General features: G+C 35.2%; 1 long non-coding RNA gene across 1 annotated transcript in view; it reads left to right on the plus strand.

The window, feature by feature from the left end:
• LOC117660807 (uncharacterized) overlaps positions 1-5916 on the plus strand; it is a 48787-nt gene extending 42871 nt beyond the window's left edge. Inside the window, exons 5-6 of the long non-coding RNA XR_004589809.2 lie at positions 4738-4831; positions 5721-5916. This is a non-coding gene — a long non-coding RNA (uncharacterized LOC117660807). The remainder of the gene's footprint in view (positions 1-4737; positions 4832-5720) is intronic.
• Positions 5917-9640: the final 3724 nt, after the last annotated feature.

The following is a 9640-nucleotide window of genomic DNA, read 5'->3' on the forward strand; positions in this document are numbered from 1 at the left end:
TATTAAAATGTCTTTCTAGCACAGATATAGCAAAGTATGACTCTTTTGATCTCATGGGATTCTGATTGGTCAAGGATGATGGAAATGAACATCCAGAGAGCTGGTTTCTTCCTCTATACTACCATGTTTATCCAAAAAGACGACCCACCTTGAAAAGAAGCCCTATCATGTTTTTGAGTACATGTGATCAAATTAAGCCCCACCCACAAAATTAGCCCTAATTAATACCACACCCACCCTGAGATTCAGGGGGTGCGGTGAGGCACACAGGTAAAAAAATAAGCTAGGGTGCGGATGGGGGGGTAGAGATGCCCTACTTACCAGGCCTCACACACCCCAACATCTGCCTCACCTTATTCTGTGGCAGTTTGCCACCAGTCACACACATCATCCTGGCCTCTGTTTCACCTTCAGATGCCTGCAAGAAAGCATCTGCAGTCAATCTATTATCAGCAGCAGAGGGCTTTCCGGAAGGCATATGTAGCCGATAACAGAGCTCCAAATCTGATAATAGATCAGGTTCAGATGCCTTCCAGCAGGCATCTAAAGCCAAAACAGAGGCCAGGGCGATGTCTGCAAGTGGTGACAAGTGACAGCAGAAGAAGTGGGCCAGCAGCGGGCTCCTGCTGGGTGGGGCTGTCGGTGCCACTACCGCAAGGTGAGTCAATAATTAGAACCCTCCAAAAAGAAGCGCTAGCCGTTTTTTTGGGGGGGGGGGTCAAAAGAAAATAAGACAAGTTCTTCTTTTTAGAGAAACATGGTAGATAGATAGATAGATAGATAGATAGATAGATAGATAGATAGATAGATAGATAGATAGATGATAGATAGACATATAAATAAATAGATAAATAAATAAATAAATAAATAAATAAATATCCTTAGAACAGTTGATAACTCGAGACAAAACAGCTATTAAAGATACAGACATAGATGATCCTGTTCTCCAATATAGATGTCTCTGGGTTTGTAGAATGTGCAAATAGACTTCTTTTCTTAAGATACTTATTACAATGGCAAATTAAAATCTTAAGAGATAGAGTTCACAGTGTAAGAAGTACTGGATATATCTATTAGAAACTGTTATGAGAGGCATTTGGCTACACATGAAGTATTGCAAAAATGGTGAGTATGTACAATATTTCCATCTGAAATGGTGACTGTTCACCAATTATATGAAAGGTCAATTACCTCTAATAAGCCAAAATCTGAAATCAATGATAAAGAACTGGACTTTCTCCAGCAGAGGTTTCTTCTCTTTTCCTACTGGTTATAGTATAAAACCTAGTGATGATTTGCTTTTCTCATTCTGATTCTTATCATGAAATACTATAGAGGAGGAAGGAGCACTAAGAATGTATTTATAGAAAAGATGAATTTAAATGACAGATGACTTTGATATAAATGAACAGAGCTTTTTGTCCAATTTAAGGACACTAGATTTTGAAGTACATCAAACAACACACTATATTGGAAGAATGAATACTATATAATGTGTATATTATAGATTTTCATAATAAAGTGTCATCTACTCCATCACAGATCAACCATCCTGTGTGATTTTGGTGGTAATTGTGTGCAAGTAACAATAGAAAGTTAAACTGTTTTCCATTCATCATAGTTTCCTAATCCCTAGATCTATTTGCCTGAAATAATGCCTATTTCTTTCTTTGGAATCAGCTCCATGATTTATGCAATTTTCATTAACAATGACCCCAAAACCTATCAATGAGTCAAAATTGAATGTTTTATAAAAAATTGATATGATATGATATGATATGATATGAATTCCACAATCTCTCTTTCTAAAAATTGGCAGACTTTATCCATCTGAAATATCTGAAAATTACATCCAACTGTATCAAAAAGTAAAAACCATATGGCCATTTGTTTATTTTTTCCCCCATTCTGTTCAAACGGAGATTAAGAATGAATAAATACAATTTTGTTGTCGATGATTATTGATGATTTATTTATTCATTCACTGGTTTGTTTGTTTTTTGCAAATTCATTTGATGGTGATGATAATATTATTGTTTAAAAAGAAGTTCCAAGTTTCTTCCAAAACTCAAGACAAAATTAATGGCCTTTAATGTAATTTTTCAGATTATAATTCAGTTTATTTTTCAGATATATGCTGATAAACTAATATGTAATCGTAGCTTGGTTTAAATTAATTCGGTAAATACAATAATACTATCTTTTTATATCAACACATTGAGTAACAACTTATTGTAGACTAAGAAAGCACATTTAACTATAATTTATGCAAGGTGAAGGGAAATGAAACAATTAGAATGGTAAGCACAACTGTTAATTGAAGCCTCAAACTTTTTAAGGCGACATTATGTTTTTTGGAAGGAATGTGAACCAAAAAGAGTATTCCTAGAGCGCAAACCCATATGTGTTTCAAGAAAAGATCAAACGTGTACCATCATTTATTCTGAAAAATCAATTTTCTCTGCTTTCTGAAATGAATGAACTATAGTTTATTGAGAAGTGATATTGATGTATTTGACTTCAAACAGCCACTCTTTCCCTAGCATAAAGATCAGTGATATAGTATCATTGGATTCAATATGACCTACAACACTCCCAGATAGCATCTTTAAAGTAATGATTTAAAAATTTGAGATCACCTAAACTTACAAGTGCATGTACTTCCTTAAAAACTCAAGAGAACATTGAAATCTTATGAAATATTGGTGAGTTACTAGAAATTAGTGAAATTCAGGGTGACTATCTGAAATCTGGTTAGTCTGGGTAATTCTATAAATTTCAATTATCTTTTTCTATTTTTTAATAATTTCTTGGTTTCCATGTTATGAACAATTTCATGATGATTCTGACAGCTGATATCTACCCAAGTGTACAGTAGCTTAGAGTCACTTTGGACAGAGAGATGGGTGGAATATGAATGTAATAAGTAAAATAAATTTTAAAAAGTATTGGTGAATAGGAATTTTTAGGACAAAAGTAGTTTTTTTCTTTAAAATAGGCAATGAAGTTATAAAATTTTGTAATTTTAAATTTTTAACATTTAACGTGTATAAATAAAACTGAACTAGCAGAACAAATTATTTCTCTCTATAGTATACATATGTGTGCATCAATATGTTGTCTAGTACATTTAAAAACTTTATATTAAGAATTTTTAAAAATTAAAACTGTAAACACATTTTATATAAATATATTTTCCACATGTTCATATAGTAGAAAATATACATTCTAAAATAATTGCTTCTCAATTATCTCTCAAATATAGTAAGGGAGGAAAAGAGACAGAAACATTCACTGTTTTTTATTATGTTGTGTTAACAATTACCACTTCAGCTTAATTTTTTATTGCAATTTTAAAAAGAAAAGAAGCAATACATATTAAAAAGGAAGTTTCTATTTGATACATATATTATTTCAACAGTTCAGAGTTAGTTCAAAAAATATGAGGTTAATAAAAAAAAATAGAAAAGAAAAATCTCATATTTAGGTCTCTGCATAAAACAGTTCCAGAAATGTGCACTGGACAATAACTAAAAATAACATTTAAACCAAAATAATAAATTTTGTCCAATATATCTTTAATTATCTATCTATCTATCTATCTATCTATCTATCTATCTATCTATCTATCTATCTACATTATTTCTCTTTCTGTTACTAAGAATGTTAATTCCAATAATACGACTACTGGGGTAGATACTACTGTTTCTTGTTTTTCAGAATATATATAGAAATCATAAAAACCCCACAAGATGTGTGTTTGTAATTTTTATTTCCTTACTAATAGTGTTCTTTTCCAAACTACATTTTATTGCACAAAACTCTTCGGGGCATTTCACAACATTTTACTGCATACAATGAATACAATCACATATCAGCATTTTCTTTATTTTTTTGTATCCAGCTATTTATTAACATACAAAATCACCCTTAACAGAAAGAAAATCTTTAACTTTTACATTTGAAACAGTGCTTCTATTTGTTCGTCCTAATACTATTCAACATTTCAAAAGTTGGTACTAATATGTTATTATCATATAGATGGCATGGAAAGTATTGTTCTTTCTCCTCCCCTCTTAAAACAGTTTGCAACCATCTGTAAATTTTGTTTGTAAAATGGTGATCCAATCTACATAATCATGAAATCATCCACTGGGCCGCTAAACTGCAAGTTACATATTCATATGCAGCAAGAAACGTCTTTTTGCAGAAGTTCCCAATATGCAAGTTTATTTAGATGCTTTACTCTATCTAATAATGCCAATGTATCCAAATCCCATTTCCCTTTCTCTCTGTGATAATCACAAGTGGCCATTTTGTGCCACATGACAATTTGGAAAAGGGCAACCAGTTCAGCTATACTGGGAGAAGGAATGTTCTTCACGTAACCTGCATAATCTGAATTCCTAAAGGATTAATCAATTATGCATTCAGGAGAGGACACAAAGCTCTTCTTTCTCTTATTACTAATTCAGAAGACTTTTTAAAATTGTAAGGAGTAAGTAGGTATTTCAGAATGTAATATCTCAAAAAAGTGTTTGCTTAAACTCTTATTTTAAGATCCCAATAAAAACAATGATTTTAGAGATCGCAAAAACTCTCGTAGCGTACTTCTGCTTGCCATCTTTTATCTATATTTTATTGGTTTTATTATAATATATTTATTTGCTTGATTGTTGTGAGTCACCCAGAGTTCTGGAAAATTATAGTTCTTTTTTTTCCCATTCTTTTTGATAGAAATGTGGCCTGAAAATACAGAAGCCCAACATCTGGATGCAAAAAGATTCCTCATCAAATCCACCTCATCATACAGGCTCCCTGTTAATTATTGGTATATTATATATCCTAAAATGTAATGTGACTAGCTAGTGCAGGGGTGTCAAGCTCTATTTCATTGAGGGCTGCATCAGGGTTGTGTTTGATCTCAGAGGGCCAGGTTTGTGTGGCCAGGGGACATGGTGGGCATGGCCAGGGGTGGGCCACATGCACCCCCCAAGCTCCACTTTCGCTAGCAGAGGCACCACGGGCCAGTCCTTTGCTGTTTCCAGGCCAGATCCAAGTACCTCGTGGGCCGCATCTGGCCTGCGGGCCTTGTATTTGACACCCCTGAGCTAGTGCAACTTTTAATAAGCCATTGTATGCAGTTTGCCAAAACCACATGTATATATTATTGAAGCTTTTAAACAAGAAGATAAAATTAATATATATTATAGAATAGAAATGGCAGATAACAGAATCTGCCACCTAGAGTCACTAAAGTGAGTGGGCAGCCAATAAATTACCTGAAGAAATAAGTAAAATAAATAAATAATATGTTTCATAAATTAATGCAAACAAGAAAAAGATCAATAAAAAGTAGAAAGTACAAGAAAAGAAAAAAAAAGTTGAAGTAAATATTACAATAGAAAATAACTAAATGGGACCACTATTGACAACTATATCCTTCTACTATTAATTACTGGTTTAATTTTAAATTTCCCTTGATAATTTTTTGTTAAGTCCCAGTATATCTACCATTTATGTTTATCTACCGTTGCTCTTCTATAAGAGACATCTTGAGGTAAAATCCATAAAGGTGTTTTCAGACACAATCTGGTTTTTAATATATTCTATATTGTCATTATGACACATATAATAAACTTGTTTGGTTTAGTTTTGAGTATTCAAAAGATTATTTATATTACTAATTCATTTTCTTTACTGATCATTTTTCCTCACAGATCCAAGCCTGAGCTAAAATTGCAAGAATGACTTCAAAATTGTATTTTTTGAAGACCTTTTGTTTTCTAGCCACAATTGTTTAAAGCTGACAAATCTAACTAAAGCTTTCTTGAAGATTGATACAAATGCATTTCCTCTGAAATGAGTATTGGGAGTTGGATAGTATACAAATTTAATAAATAGATTTCATGTGTTCTTCTTGTCCATCCTCTGCCTTCTTTCCATCCTTTGGATAGGTATCGTTTGTGCCAGGGGTGGGCTTCAAAAATTTTAGTAAAAGGTTCTCTGCCCATTTGCTGGGTGGGGGTGGCCATGGTGGGGGTGGCCTAGTTGGCCTCCTGCACCACAGCAGGGGGGGGCATTTTTGCTCTCCCCAGGCTCCGGAGACTTTCCTCAAGCCTCTGGGAAGGTGAAAATGGCCTCCGCAGGCTCCGGAGGCTCTCCGGAGGCTGGAAATGGCCAGAAATGGGCCTGTTTCTCGCCTTCCCAATCTTCCAGTAGGCCCATTTTCACCCTCCCCAAGCTCCCACACGCACCCTGAACTTACCTGCATCCAAAACGGGCCCCCAAAATGGGGACTCCTTGGAGGAGAGGGGCAGGGTGGGTAGAGCCAGCCAGGAGTGGGATTTGGAGTTCTCTGAACTGCACAGAATCTTAGCTACAGGTTCTCCCGAACCCCTGCAAACCCACAGCAGCCCACCCCTGGTTTGTGCCCTAAATGCTATCTCAGTATGTCTGGCTTTCTTATCTTTTGTGCAGTCATAGGAAGGTTATTTTCCCAATTCACTGGATTGGAAAACTCCCTTTCTGACTGACTGAATTTTGTCTTCAATTTATCCATTTATCTTTAATTAAAATATTTAGCTGATGACAACCATTTATAAAGGTATCACAATAAATGGGAACTAACTCCTTGCTATCTATATTTCAGCCCAAAGAAAGATATGAATCTATTTATTCTTATGCTTTTTCACTCTAACACTAATATTATTTTTCTGAACAATGCAAACCTACAGCCCAAACATGAAACTTAACAGGAAGATCTCAGTGGGCTTTGGGTTACAGTAGTTGAAACACAGCAGCAAAAGAAAAGGTGAAATAACCCAGTGCTTTCTTTGTTGATGCTTGTTGCTCTGAAATTGTTCTTACTCTTTTATTTCTTTGGATATCTTTGAATCCATATTGATTAGCAGGAGTCTAGCTTCTGCTCTGGAAAGAAAGCTTGTCATAGCTGTCTAAAAAGTAATAGGATCCCAGGAGAAATTTTATCCCAGCAAATGCATTTTATCCAGACTCAGACTGTTGAACATTTATCCCAGCGAGAGGAGGGGTTGTTTGCTTGTTTAAGTACACAAACTCACACATACATTCTGCAGTGCTACTGGGATTATTTTCCCCTTGAAAATATGTCTTGTATATACTCATTATCAAATAGTTCATGCAGAACTTACTGTGAACTAGAGAGTTACCTTATAGTCCACTACCATCAATCAATCAATCAATCACATGTATTACTTCTTAGTCAATCTTAAAGAGTCATTTGAATTGAAACAAACATAATAAAAAATAAAAAGCCTGTGATATGGATAATGTAAAGCAACATAACCCATTTTATAGCTGCAACAATAATGCACTTGATCAGAAAAGTACCAAATTTACAGCATTTCTGGAATAGGAGACAGATCATTTTCAGATATTGAGACATTGGTACTGCATAGCTACGGTTTACAAGGGGAATATACAAAAGGAGATGATACAGTTAGTGTTTGTAAAACAATAATTTTTTTTCAGTCAGGAGCAACTTAACACTTATGAAATATTTATTATCTCAATATATCTTCAGAAGCTGTGACAAAGTTGAATGTTTCTTATTTATGGTCAGCCTGGTGTTTCAGATAGATTTAATTGTCAGTAAAAAGCTCTTAACAAACCATCATTGCAGGTATATATCTACATATGACAGGAACCGGAAATACCTCACAGACGCAGCCGAAGGCAGCTCCTCGAGAGTCAGGGAATGGATCTCAAACTAATCATGCCAAGACTGCAGACATAACCCTTGTAACATCTTCCCTTTTTCATTAATACAATCAGTGGTGGGATTCTGCCGGTTCTAGGGGGTTCGGCCGAACCCCTTGTTAAATTGCTGGCTCGCCTCGCCCTTGCTCCGCCCCTCCGCACCACCATTTATTGCCAATAAATAGTGGTGGGCAAGGGGCCGGCGAGCCAGCAATTTAACAAAGGGTTCGGTGTTTTTTTGTAATTTTATTGGCCCGCGGAGCTTCAGGATAGTCTAATTAGCCCTCCCGACTCTCAGCTGATTTGCTCTCAGCTGTTTTCCTCAGGGCTCTGCTCCTTGCTTGCAAAGAGTGCTGGAGCAGTTTTTTCCCCCCTAGCTATGCTGAAAAACGAAACTGAAGGTAAAGCAGGCTCTTGGCTTTGCTGTAACGTTGGAAAATTAGGCAGGCAGATTTCTTTTCTTTTTCCTCACCAAAAAAGGTAGGTGCAAACTACCTTTAGTGAAAAGGTAGTTTTCTGTAAAGAGGTAGTTCCTCTTTAGGGAAAAAGAGGAGAGTTCAAGATTTTAAAACACAAAAGAAAAAAAGCTCTATTTAACTAGGGAATTGTAATAATTGAGATACTATTAATTGTATATTGTGTTGAAAGCAGAAATGGTTAAGTTGTGGTTTGGAGGAATATATGGGGGAAATTATTTGGTTTATTATTATTGGTAAATATAATTAATTGATTTGTAAGAAATTGGATTGCATGGAAATAATTGGAATATTCATGTTCATATTGATAAATATACAAAAAAGATAGTTATATAACTAATTTATTTATATTAAAATGTTGAATTTATATTAAACAACTGTAATATTACATAATTAACCAATGTGAGGATGGATATAAAAATAGATGACAATGGGAAGGGGTATAATATAGAATAGAAGGGAAAATTGAATTTGATTAAGATTAGAGATGAGGATGAAGGGTAATATTGGTTTTTTTAAAAAAATAGATGAGGAATAAATATGGCAAAAGGGAAATATAGAAATTGTAAATTTAATTGAAACGACTAAAGACTGTTTAAATTTGTGAACCGGCCAAATACTCTGTTCAAAGAAAATAAATTGTATGTTTGTATGTGTGTTTCTAATTACTGCTATTTATTCATATTTGTTTTCTTTTATTGTTTAAAGTTTAACAATTCATTCTTTATCTTAATATCTTTATATTTGTTTGGGGTTGCCTTTCTTCCATTTCATCTTTTTTACTGTACAGCAATCTTTCTCCTCAAACCTACCACCTCTCTCTTTTCTTTCCTTCTTACTTTCTCCCCCCGCCCTTCTCCTCCTCCCTACTGTTGGAAGAAATATCCTTCTAGGTTCTGCTCCAAGTTGGGAAAAAGACATTGGAGACATGGAGACTGCTTGGAAAGGTGGTTTAATGGTGGACAGGATCACATGGCTTGAGTTCCTGAACAGAAAAGAGCAGATACAGTAAATCCTCGGGTTTTTATGCTCTCTCTGGCTCTGCATTTCTTGGGGCCCCGAAAGAGTATTCTGATTGGTTGTCAGACTCCCAGGGGTTGGGGGTCTTAGCTAGCCTTTCTGGCTGATGGTCACATGTGCTTCCCAGGTCACATGTGGTGAGTTTCTGCTGCTATTGTGTGGAGGGCTAATCCTATCTTTGTTGGATCTTTGGCAATTCCTACTATGGCTCTGCCTGAAGGAGGTAGATCTTTGTTATGTAGAATAGACTGGCCCAGGCCTTAATGGCCCATTGACAAAGGGTGGGGGCAGGAAGGTGGGAGCTGCTTTGTCTGTAAAATATGCTTCTCCATTTCTCATCCAGGGAAATATAATATTCTGCCTTTTTCATATTTCTTAAAATATTTCACTCTTCCAGGAAAGGG

The sequence above is a fragment of the Pantherophis guttatus genome, chromosome 1 (genome assembly GCF_059756535.1).
Source record: "Pantherophis guttatus breed Tessera chromosome 1, ASM5975653v1, whole genome shotgun sequence".
Classification (NCBI taxonomy): Eukaryota; Metazoa; Chordata; class Lepidosauria; order Squamata; family Colubridae; genus Pantherophis; species Pantherophis guttatus.